This window comes from Chlorocebus sabaeus, chromosome 4 (genome assembly GCF_047675955.1).
Source record: "Chlorocebus sabaeus isolate Y175 chromosome 4, mChlSab1.0.hap1, whole genome shotgun sequence".
NCBI classification, from domain to species: Eukaryota; Metazoa; Chordata; class Mammalia; order Primates; family Cercopithecidae; genus Chlorocebus; species Chlorocebus sabaeus.
Window position 1 is genome coordinate 37,740,412 of NC_132907.1, and position 13,889 is coordinate 37,754,300.

Sequence of the window (13,889 nt, forward strand, 5' to 3'; positions counted from 1 at the left end):
ACAAAACTGTGTCCTTTGCAGTAACATGCATGCAGCTGGAGGCCATTATCCTAAGTGAATTGATGCAGACATAGAAAACCAAGTAACACATATTCTCTCTTATAAGTGGGAACTTAACATGAGGTACACATGGACACAAAGATGAGAACAACAAACAATGGGGATTCCAAAGGAGGGGAGGAAGGGTTGAACAACTACCTATTGGATACTATGTTCACTACTTGCACAACAGGATCATTAGAAGCCCAAACCTCAGCCTTACAAAATATACCCATGTAACAAACCTACACATCCACTCCCCGAATCTAAAACTAAATAAATCATAAATGGGGGAAAGAAACACATAAACACACTTAGTACATAGTATTTACTCTACACATAGTAACTATTATTGCTGGGTATCCTTGGTTCTACTAGTACCCTTCCATCTTTGGTTGGAACCTATTTCTTCAGTGAATAAGAATATGAAGGATATTAAAATAATTAAGTTAGAAAAATACATATCCCCTAGAGGGTCCTAAATCACAGAAAACTAATGGTGCATCCTCCAACTTCATAGTTAAGTGTTCCCTTCACGCCAGAACTGGCAATGCTGGGCACTTTTAAGAAAAATCAACGGCAATATCTCTTTCAATTAAGGGTTTGGGATGTGAATGAAGAGATTCCACTTTGGCCTTTGAACTTCAGCATGGTAGCGTCTGTACACCTGAGTGGGGGAGTTATAGATGACACCTTTTATGGCCTTCATGGACAGCCTCCTCAGAGAAAAATGTGGAATTCAGTGCACCCATGCGTGGATCCTCTCTGCCAAGTCCTTCCAAAGCAGAGCAAGGAATACCACTCAGTGACTGAGACCTTACACCCTGTGACTCGAGTTCAGATCTCCCTGGTCCTCACTCTCAGAACACTACCAGTGCCAGTGTGGTGACCCTGGGCCAGAGCTAAGCCAGCAGGGTGCAGACCAACAGCACCATGAGGAGATCCCAAACCAGACCCTAAAGAACCCAGAAGGCCAAAGCTGCAGAAGAAGCTACCTTTTGTTGTTGAGTCCAAAAGTCCAGTTCAGAATGAGAATTTTGAGTAAACGTCAAAGGAGTTAGAAGGCAGGATGCTCTGGAATAGAATGGGGGTGTTAAAATTAGGTCAGAAAGGGAGGCAAAAGGGCAAAGACATTTGCCGTGAAGAGGTTAGAAAGGCCAAGGCTCATTGAGATTGGAGCTTGTCCAGGGGAATGGACAGGTATCTGGTTTTAAAGGCTGGGACAAAATTACAAAGAAGTCACCTCTCTGAGGAAGGCAGGGCCAAAATACTGGAGTAACAGAAGTGATACAAGGGAAACGATAGCAAGTCCCCAGCTTTCTCCTGCAGAAGTAGGTAACATTCTCCAAACTGAGCTGGCATCCTGACATCTCACCTTCGCCTGGATACAAACCCTGTCCTTTTGAACACAGGTGGGCTAAGTTGATCACAGCCTCCTCAACTCAAGCCTCAGGGCTTCATATCAGGGGCAGATGCATAATCCCAGCCAGGCCAGGGTCCTTCCCCCATGATTTTTCAGTTTTGGGGAAGAGAACAATTTCTGTCTTCCTTGATGCTAGCTGTAAGGACGTGATGCACGCTACCAGCAGTCATGTTCTCCTGTCCTTTTCCATGAGAAGCTGGGAGCATGGGGTCAGGCCTCAGAAAGAAACAGGGATGAAAGGGAGATTCCTGTTAGGCTCCAACCCTCAGTGGTCCCAGGAGCTGCCCTGGTTTGTGTAGCCTTTCCTTGGAATCTGCAAACTGTACCACTAACTCTCCCTGTGGCTTTGTCTGCTTGAAGTTGGTTGCCTGTTACTGTTAACAAAAAGTCAGGCTAATTCATTGGATATATACAGCCAGCCAACAAAAAGTGATGTGAAACCTATCTAGGTTCCTGCTTACCTCATACCATATTCACTGAACAACAGCCCCTCCCCTCCTATATACTTCACTTCACCCCTGCCACCATCCACCATCACCTTCCTGGTCTCTTGACCACGATGTGCAAGTGTTGCCAAGGCCACATCTTTGGTGTTCCCAAGGCCACCAAATGTAGAGAAGAGCAGCCAGTTGAAGGAGACAGGCAGAGGCACAAGCATTTCTTTAGATGTAAATGCTTCCTTTAAAGGACTCCAAGGACTGAGCATGACGAAATTTTCTCCACTTCTCGGTCTTACCAGTTTTTATTGCTGTTGTTCCAAAATACTGTATGGTAGACAATATACACAGGCCAAACATGCACGAAGAGCTTCAAAGAGCGAGGGAGAGAAAGGAATTTCTTGAATAATACTCTTTTATTTGATCACCCAATGAATCGCCTATTTTCACTGGAGCAGAGTCATTAACAAAGTTTTCACTTCTGAGTGCTGCTTTCATTCTCTACAGCCTCTCCCACTGAAGTCTGAGGGACAGCCCTCCAAATGAGCCCCTGGCAACACCCCCATGGGCCTGATCTTATAATATGTTGAGCAAGAAAGCAAATTTATCCATAAACATTTCCTGGGGACCCAGCAAGATGCAGTGCTAAGCTCTGAGGGTTCACAGCAACGCACAAGGTGTAGTCCCAGCTCTCAAGGAGCTGAGAATAATGAAGACAGCAATGACAGCAGCTAACATTTACTGAAACCTTAGCTAGTGCTGAGTTCTATATGGAGGATCTAATTTGAACAAGAAAAAAGAACACAGGAGTTATCTCCATTTTATAACTGAAGAAACAGAGATCATAAGAAAACCTATCTTGCTCAAGGTCCCATAGAAATTGAGTGACTGGGACTCAAACTCAGATTAGAATTTCAAGACACTGCTTTTAACATCTTAGTTTAATAAATAAAAACTCTGTGTACAAGGGGCAATCAATAGAAGTATAGATGATATAGATAAGTATAAATGTACATACACACATAGTATGTACACAAATGTGATGAAATGTTAATACATAGAGATTATGTATGACATAATCTTCTGGGTGAAGGGATGTAAAGGTTCTTTGTACTGTACTTGCTACTCTTTTAAGTTTGAAATTATTTCTAAAGGAATTATTTAATAAAAATTAGGCCTACCTTGGGGTACTCTCACTATTGCTTACTAGCTATTTTTTCATCTATGCCAATTTGATAGGAGAAAATTGTTGTAATTGACATGTTCTTGTTAATAAACACTATGCTTTTCATAGTTTTCTTTGCCATTTGTATTTTTACTTTTAGTTAATTATGTGTTTGGGACTTTTTTCACCTTTTATAAGAGGTGGTATAATGGATCCTGTGGTGTCTCACCCAGATCTTCAGGACTCAAGCATTCCTCTTGCAGCTGCTGAGAATACTAGCTGCTGATGGTTCACAGCTGCATTCCTCACTGGGCATTTCCTCCCCTTGCAGGGAACTGTCCCACCCATGGTTACTTCCCCTCCAGGGGAGCAGCCCATGACTAATGAGTGGCTAAGTAGTAATATGAAGTCCCCGTGGGCTGAACGTTGGGGTGGGAAACTCTGAAATGGCATCCCAGCCCCCAGTACAATTGGGTAAGACCTCAGGTGCAACCACTTTGTGTATCAGCACCTCGCTCTGCCCAGTCCTGTCTTCCTCGCTTCTTCACAGGTGTATCTCCAGAGAGCGCTTCCAATAAACCTCTCCCTCTCACAGCCTGTGTATTAGTCCATTCTCACACTGCTATAAAGAACTACCTGGGTAGTTTATAAAGAAAAGAGGTTTAATTGACTCTCAGTTCCACAGGCTGTACATGAAGGATGCCTGGGGAGGCCTCAGGAAACTTACAGAGTGGAAGGTGAAGGGGAAGCTGACACATCCAACACGGCTGGAAGCCGGAGGTGCCACGTACTTTAAAACAACCAGATCTCATGAGAACACTATCAGGAGAACAGCAAAAGGGAAGTCTGCCTCCATGATTAAATCACCTCCCACCAGGCCCCTCCTCCAACACCAGGAATTACAATTCAACACGAGAATTTGGTGGGGACACTGTCAAATCATAACAGCCTGTTTCCTTGGGAACCCACAGCAGTTGGTACTTCTTTAACTTCTTGGTGTGCAATGCTAAGAGCTGCACTTATTATCGTTAAAAAATGAAAGTCCCATCAAATTTGTTTAAGTAACTTCAAAATGTTCACTGTTAATCTCCTCACTATTATCACGAGTATCTTTAATATGACTCATGTCTAACTAATACTCATGCACAATATACAATGTGCTTTTTCAAAGGCTTTTATCTGTGGTCCACTTGATCCTCATGACCTTAACCATGAAGGGCATGAGCTCTGGAGCCCGGAGCCTGCCTGCATTCAGACTCAAATAATTGCTTACCAAATTACCTCACCTCTCTGGATTTCTGTTGTCTCATTTATCAAGTGGGGATGATATTAGTTCCTAATCCATAAATTAAATGATGGGGTGGTGATTAGTTGATTAATGTAAGGATGATTCCTGCTATGTAATAAATACTTAGATCCTCACAACCATCTGAGGAGATGGGCTGTGTTAACTACCCAAGGCCATTGTACGTGCACAAGGTCACACTAACTCTTACTTAGGCTTCAGTTGACAAGTATAACATAAAAGATTATATATTAGCTATCAGGAGTACAGAGGGTTGTAGCTTTATTCATGTCATGATTCACAGTTATACAACGGTATATAATTTCACTGAAATCCCATTTTAACCAAGTTTTCTGACTGTTCTTAAATAAACAATTGTGAATATAATAATTGAAGGCATATTCATAATATATTAAATTTTCTACATATAAGCTTGAACTAGATATAAATAGGCTTGGAATTGTCTTGAATTATGTTTCAAGGCACTATGACCCTATACTTAAATTCCTTCTATTATATTTTGGTTAATCACAAACCCTGAATATGTGGTAACATACTGATACTTTCAGTACTTCTGTGTTTCTTCTAGAAAAGAGTCAAATGTAGTGAAATAGTTGGTATTCACTATAATTCTGTGAATGTAGAAAACTAAGAATAAGGTTTCTGCTACCAAATAGAATTACAGAGAGAACAAACTAAGTGTGAACAATGTATTATGTAAAATTTGTATATTAAATTTTTTTACAACTAGTGCCTCTTCTAGTGTTCCAAAAATAATGTGTACAGTCCATGCTCAGGCATTGCTTTATATCTGAAATTTATGGGAGCAGAATGGTGAATAACAATGTATCAATCTTACTACATTTTAGCATTACAAATTTACTTATTTGGAGTTTAAAAAGAATGGTGTTTCCCACATTTGTTTACTGGGAAATATTCATCCATTTGGGATGCCTTATAGCCTGAGAAACTTTCACTCACTGAACCCCCCAAGCTAGATTCAACCTTGAAAATGCCTATTTATTTCATTTCACCAACAGTCAAAGTGAAGCATTTCAAATGCTCATTTAGTTAGAATTAATTCATTAGAAGTAAGGTAACTAAATACCACTCATCACTGTGCAAAATTACTCAATCTCTTGGCTAAGTTACTTCCCTTCTCTGCACACCATTTTTCTAATCTGTGATACAGAGATATTATTATCTACTTCATGGAGTTGTTGTGAGGATCAAATAACTTAATAAATGTAAAGCTCCCAGAACAGTGCCTGGAACATAGGAAACACTATGTAAGTGTTAGCCATTGTAATTGTATTACCATCATCATCATCATCATCATCATCACTAAAATTAAATAAAGCTTCATTCCATGTACTTTAAAAGGTGAAATCATTTCATTTATTTACAATGTTTTATGATTCAGTCTTCTAATTCAAATTGGTTTTCTCCCCCAGTTCACATGTTAGTAAGATTTGAATATTATACTTGCTTTTTGCCCTATTATAACATGACAGGCACTCACTATGAGACTTTCAAGGTCAAAGTCTCATGATTTTTTTCTGTACAAGAGTAAAGAAAATATATAATTCTATTTTATTCCTAATTAGAAACATTTGTTCTATTCTTAATTGAAGAATTGTAAGACACCAAAGCTGGAGTGATTTGAAAACGGAATTCATCATACATCTTTCCAAATTCCTGGAGGGCAAACTCATGGCAAAATGCTGGGCATAATGAGACCAAACTTTAGGATAATTACCAGAGCTAGTCACAGGTTATTAGTTTGCAGGGGAAAAAAAAAAAAAAAACTGTTTTCTAAATACAAAATGCATGGTTAAGTCTTTTAACTTAGTCCATGCAAAGGAAACAAATAAACATAAATGATGCAAAAGTCAATCTAACTTAAAAATCAATATTCTTTCCCTATTCGGCAATAGTGACTTAAACTTACCAACATGGAAGAACAAGAACTCAGATCCTCAAGCCCAAACTTGTAATTGACTGGTAAAAAAAAAAAAAAAAAAATATCTAGGAAAGATTGGAGTGGAAAAAGACAATTAGAAGCAATTTATAACTGTACCAACTTGTGCCCTGGCACAAGGTGTAGGTTCAGACAGCCTCTGAAGCAGTGATTTGCCCTGCGAAGTTTGAAGGAGATCAAAGAACACAGTCTTGGTAACTGAGACACAGAAGTCGTCAGTCCTGCTTCTGTCTGCTGGAACATGGAGCGAAAATGGACCAGATCCAGTGTGGGACAAAACAGTGAAGCCCACCGACACCTTCAGCCTTCCCTTTCATATTCTTCTCAACCTCACTGGTGTATTTACCACTTTCCTGTGAGTGGCCCAGCACATTTTTACTTCTAACACTCCTCTTCCTCACAAAATGAGGATGGACTCATGTCATCGTTTGTACTTTGAAGTTCATTCACATCTCACTTATTTATATGTGGAATCTAGAAAGCCAAACTCATTGAAGCAAGGGAGTAGAACGGTGGCTACCAGGGCTGGGGGAGTCAAGAAGGATTGGGGAGATGTTGATCAAACGATATGAAATTTCAGTTACACAGAAGGAATAAGTTCAGAAATGTATTGTACATCTTGGTGACTTCGTTAATAACCATGAATTATATGCTTGAAAATTGCATAGAGAGTAGATTTTAAGTGTTCTCACCACAAATAACTAAGTATATAAGGTAATGAATATTTTAATTATCTTGATTTAGCCATTCTACAAGGTAGACATATTTCCAAACATGTTTAATTATTAGTTAATTAGGTAAAAATAACAGCCAGCCCATAAAAAAACTCCAAACAAGCTTCACTCCATGCAATGAAGAGGATGTTTGATTGATTCATTCTGTTCCTTCTTCCTAGCTTTTAGATTTCATAAATCTTTTTGCCGAATAGTTATAAACTTTTGGAGTTCTTTCCAGTGATTTATCTTTATCTTTCATAGATGACAGCTTCACTCTGCTTCCATGTTTTTAAAAAGAAACTCAAGACATAGCAGATGTTTGTCTTTAAAGTCATAAAAATTTCTGAGCCTTGTTCTATTCTCTAATCTTATTTTGTTAAAGAAATCATAGAACATTTTTTAATTTACAGAGTGAACAGTTACTCAAAATAATTTATCATTAATTTTATATGAACCTGAATCCATCTTAGATTTATCAATATTGAGTAGTTAGATTTATTAGGGGAGTCCTATAGTAAATAGTGTAAATATGGTGCTTTCTAAAAAAGACAATATTCCCAGCAAATGAAGGAAGCTATTTAAATAAAATATCTCCATGATTTTAAAGATGAGACAATGATTCTTTCTTATACAATTTCTTTGTGGAGCAAGATTCTTTATTTGTTCCACATCTTTTAAGAGAAAAGCATTGTGTTGAAACAAAAGAATACAGGGAGACTACTGAAATTAACACATCATGGTCTTTTCTCTTAAAGGGCCTGGGATCTAGTAAGTGAGAAAATATTTGCATACCTTTTCAAGAGTATCTCTACTATATAAAGCATGTCATTTCTGCATTATAAACAAATCACAAAATTGGTTCTATCATCTACACGATCATAACCAATATCAGTAATATATACTTCTAGTTACAAAGTACTTTTATACTCACTTTTTCTCTTATGACAAACTAATGAAGTGGAAATTATTAATTCTTATTTACACATGAGAAATTGAAGGTTAGAGAATCAACAGCAGAGGGCCCATATTCTTTCTGTTTTCCAAACACATGCTATTTATCATGCAGCCACTGCTGGAGGATTGGTCCTTCCATACAGAGCCTTCCCTGGGGGCATTCTCTAGTCCTGATCAGAAAAGCTGGGCAGCATCTGCCCACCACCTGTCAGGACCTGGCTTCAGGTCAGTCAGCAGATCAGGGACCACCCCACTGTGGGATGCTGCTAACTGCGTTGGTCTGGCAACCACGTTTGTTTACCAGCACTCCTTGGAAAGGCCACGGCTTTTGAAGCTGCCTCTCACTGTGTCTTTAACACTCCTGCTCTGACCACCCAGCCTCAGCAAAGCAAGACCCACGACTGCCCACATCAATTCACTGTGTAACTGCTTAGGGAAGATCTCACCTCCTCCCTCCTCTGTGTGCTTCCTGACTCAACACGTGACATCCAAGTCCAGGGGACCCTTTGTGAGAGCCTCACTGCTAGTGATTCCATGACCAAAATACTGGTTAAGAGCATGAAAAACAGAGGTTCTCAGGTATTCATCCCTCACAATTCCGGATGCTACCAAATCCCCACCGCCACCCCCACATACACACACATGCGCTCCTTTTGCCTCAGTTGGAGACATGGTAATACCATCCACTCATTTATCCATTTTGAGTACGCAATTTATAGCTCCAAAGCTCACAATAATTGTTTTCTAAGACATTTAACAAACATTTATATGGCACCTGCTGTTTGCCACACACTGTTCTAGGCACTGAACCAAACAATAACTCATTTCATCCTCATAACCACACATGAATTGCATTGTCTCCATTTCACAGGCAAAAAGACTGATGAAGAAAGTATTTTGCCCAAGATCACTTGCTAGGAAGTGAGGGGCCAGGTTTTGAACTCAGAGAGGTAATTCCAGTATCTATCTCTCAGCCACTGCACTCTGCAACCTTCTGGTTGGGGCACATAACAGGAAATTACAAAAACAGATGGAAGAAAAATGGGTGATGGTGTAGGATGAACGAAGAGACATATGCCATCAGACTGAGAACATAAAAAAGTGATCCTCATCGATTGATAAGGTACCAGGGCAGATTCTCTGCTAACAAATCAAATGCTACTTGAGAATTTCAAGCTTCCCAATTTTCTCAAAATGCTTTTACCTCCCCGCTCCCCATACACCGAAAGTAACAAATTTGGAAGCATATCACCAGTCATTTTCCTTCCAGTTCACAAGGAAGTGCTTATGTATAACATTTTCTGCCTCCTAATTGTCAAGACACAGAGATTTTAGATTCACAGAGACAATGCTTTTATAATTTATAGATATTTGTTTTTCAAGCTGTAGCACACAGACACTTCCCTTGAGCTCACAAAAAAGAAAATCTCAGTAGTTTTACATCTCAAATATCTATGAAACTGTTATTTAGGTGAGGTTTGGGGAGGTTGGTGTGGGGGGTTGTGTTTTATTTTTGCTTAATTTGGTATTCAAATCATGTGGTTATGCATTGAAAATTAGCTTGATCCACACTCATCTGTGGACCTTTTGTGTGACAGCATTCCACACATCTCCCTGTTTTCCTAATTCTAGTTTATTTTATGATGACTTGGAGAAAATGGCAATGTTATAGCTGAGGAATTTATGTTATAATATTAGTCTTTCTCTGGCCTGAAAAAGACTAATTGTTCCCCATTCTGTGTTGCCACAGCTCCCTCCCTCACAACGCTATTATTGAACTGTATTTAACTATCTGGGTGGGCTTCTGGTAATAATTAGATTGCCATCTCCATTAAATTCCAGGGAGAGCAGACAGTTAGGGTAGCAACAGCAGAGCTTGTAGTAACACTTCACCATCATAAAGAGGATGACTTGAAGGCCTCTTTTGTGTTCTTTCTCTGTTCTCCTGGCTTTAAAGCTACAAATGTCTGATAATAAAGCATCCTTTAAAAATTCTGAATAATTTATTGGATGCTTGCTTACAGCGGGATTCTATTGTTTTTTGACACTTCATTTCTACAATTAGGCAGTGGCTTTGGAAACACATTAAAGACTCCATCAAATAATAATTGTAATCCAAATCCCAACAAGAACCAGATTTTGAATATTGAGCACTGAACCTCAGCTTTTGGTAAAAAGAAGAGAAGAAATAGAGAGGTTGGGGAGGAGGAGTGAGAAAGAGAATAGTATGAAGGTGGCATGAATCACTGGAAAAAGGAATGTCTTGCTTTCAGAAATGGGTAGTAATTCTGCCTCTCTAAGTGCTTTATTGGGATCCAAGAAAAAAGAAAACGTGCTTGGGCTCTTGCCTCCTATATCCAAAACTCAGATTAAATGCATCAGTTAGAACTAGGTTGGCTGCATTATTTTTAAAAAGAGAGAGAGAGAACAATAACAGTGATTTAAATACATGGTAGAAACCTGAGGCTGGCAGTTGAGGGCTGAGATGATGAATCTACAGGCAGGGACCCAGGCTTCCACTCTGTGGTCCTGCACCATTCTTAGTTTGCCAATTCATGGATTAAGATGGCTCCTTGAGCACCAGCCATCATGTCTACATTCCGAAAAACCGAGAAAAGAAAGGAATAAAGAAGTAATGTGCTCTCTCCCTTGAAAGACACTTTGGAAGTCGCAGCATACCTACCTCCAAATCACATTTCGTTGTCTACACTCAGTCATGTGGCCAAACCTTCGTCACATAAGAGAAGGTAGTCTTTTGCCAGGTAGCAAAGTGCCCAGCATAGGAGAAAGCAGAGAATGCATTTGGGAAGGCAATTGGCAATCTCTGCCCTAAAGAAATATGGGATTCCCTTCCGGGATATGTAAATGTATCAATGAGATACTAATGTACTTTCTCCAAGCGGGCATTCAGATGGCACTGCATAGTAATGAACTGTTTTCTCCCTGTAATGCAGCCTTGCCCATCCTGTACCACTGTTGATATTGCCCACCAGCATTAAAAACATATAGAGTTTAAAAACTGAACCCCAAATCTGACAGTGTCTTTCGGGTTTTCAGCAGGGCTGTCTACGTTGTCTGCGTTATTTAGAAGTGTGAAATTGGAAGACACTTTCTGGCGAAAAGCTTACCAAAACATCAAAATGTAATAATAAATACTAGAAGTAACCTGGTCATGAAAATTAACAAGAGACAGAATTCACTTAGGAAACTGTTAGAGTGATGATTGGGGAGGGAATGGAGAGTTGAAATCATTCTGACGAGAGAGCTGTAAGGACAAAAAAAAAAAGCAAGCACGTAGAGGCCATATGGTACATACCAGCACCACCAGCACTATGCTAACTCTTTCATAGACTGTCTCGTTTAGTTATCACAAGACCCCTATGAGATAGATACCTTTTTTATTATTTACAAATAAGGAAATCGAGGTTCGGAAAAATTTAGAGGCTTGTTTGAGGTCAGACAGGTAATAAATGACAGAAATAAAATGAAAAATGACTTAGAAAGGATCCCCCCCAAAAAAATACTAAATACTAAAAAAAAATATTAAATGCTAATACATAGTAAAATGGCCAAGAGGAAAAAGCTCTTGTACAGAGACAGGATGCCTTGTGAGAAGCAGGGACCTACACTGAAGGGGCACAGACAGGCTGAGTTGACCTGGAAGGAAGGGAGCCAAGAATCACACCTGGGACTCGCCCTCTGTCCTTCTGCCAGTCTCCTGCACATGCCCCCATTGGCTTAACCCAACCGGAAGTCCAAGGGTAAGGGTGTTCTTGATATAGTTGATATACTCTTACACAGGTCAGCCTCCTGGAGAAGAAAGCAGGATTGAAAAGGGAGGAATGAATCTAGAGGAGCAAACAAAATACCCAGCACAGCAGGTTCACCACCTCTGTCCTCTCGTCACTGCATTCCAGGGCATCGATGGGCAAGGGATAAAACTTTGCTCATTTTACCATCAAAACTTCCCCCCCATTCCCAACCGATACCTGCAGAGAATAGTTAGGATACAGGATGTGATTTGCTGCCCTCTTACTGCCAGCAGATGAGAAGTTAGAACTTTGGACACTGCATTTTAAGGTTTCCAAAACCTGATCTGAACTATGTAAGGGAGAGGCTATCCTATTTTAAATTATCTTGGGGGGTGGAAATTACAGAGCTTCTCCACATGATGTCTTCCATGGTTTGAAGACAATCACAATCAAGAACTTTCTCTTTCTGTACAAATCATCTATTCACCAAAGAATCTTCTAATTCAGTCTTTTGATTCTCTTAAGCTAAAGAAAATAGCAAGCCAGTAACATTCTTCAAGAGACTGTCTTCTGTTTTGAAGACATGATTCTACCAGACTCTTTCACCCTCAGTGAGAAGGTCGCTCATCCATCCTCTACAAATGATTAGTTTCACCTTTTTCTGCTTTTTGCATGCTAACCATTGCCTTATTTTACCCTCCTGAAATGCCTGCTCTTCTAGTTTTTTCTAGCCCAACACTTACTTCCCACCTACTCACTGCTTCAAGAAAGCCAGCTAAGATTAATCCATTCCCCAAGGGAGTTTTGGTTTACTTAAATTTCCATAGCAACTATGCTCATCAGCAAAACACTGCGATCCTCAATATCTATTAGTACTGCCTGAAATTCCCTTGAACTGTTTTGTAGAGTTAATACAGAGAGACTGGGCCCTCTCTTTTTCATGAGTATGTTCTCTTTTGTGGTATGAACTATGATTGTTAATCAATCCCTTATTGGTGGACACTTAGATTCCTTCAAATTTTATCATTGTAAACAATGCTACACCGAACATAATTATAAACATTTCTCTGTGCTTATCCAGGAGTATTCTGTAGGACAGACGTTTAGGAGATTTGATTAGTCAAAGGGTTTATACATTGTTATTTTAATAAATACTACAAAATTCCTTTTTTAAAGCCATTTGCCTTCCTACCTAGTATATGAGAGTGTACATTCCTTCACACCCCTTCCCAACCTGCACAGACACAATGGATACTACTAATAATTAAATGTTTTTCCGGTGTGATAGGCAAAAAAATAGATTCGACATATTTCAATTCAGATTTCTATGATTACCAGTAAGATTAAACATCTTTTCATATATTTTTAGAGCATTTGTTTTTCTCCATTAGCCTTTTCCCATTTTCTTATTAGAATACCTTTTTCCCATTGACTTGTAGATATAGCCTATACAATATAGATTAAAGCCTTTATTTGTGGTATATATTACAACTATTTTCTTCTAGTCTTATGCTTGGCATTCAAGAATGGTTTCATTGTGGATATAAATTTTTAATTTTTAATTTTTATGTGGTAAGGTATATAAATCTTATTCTCCTCATGATTATAAAAAATGAAAACTTATAAAAGCATAACACCCCCTCCTGCCTTTTCCTCTCAGCTTTTAGGACTTTGCTTTGTCCACACTGCTATGAACTTTCTCACCCATTTGTGTTGAGCATTTGATGTATTTTCTTAATCTTAAAGCTCAGTTCTTCAGTTTTGGAAATTTTTCATGAAATATTTAAAAACATCCTCTTCTCTATTTTCTTTATTCCTACTTTCTGGAATATCTTGAACTCTTGACTCAGTTCTCTATATTTCTTTTATTTTCTCTTCAATCTATCCTTTGGTCTTCTTGCTATATGCTTGCAAGGAGATTTTTTCAATTTTATCTTCTAAAACTTCTACTGTGTTTGAAATTTGTTTTCGTGCTTTTAATTTCCAAAAGACTTTATTTTTGTCTTTTAAATGTTTAATTTTTATAGTTTCCTGTCTTTTATTTCATAAATGAACTATCTTCTTTTTCCAAGGATAGTAATGAAAATAAATGCGCTCTGTTTGGTTTCTTTTAAGTTTCCATTTTCCTGAATAGTCT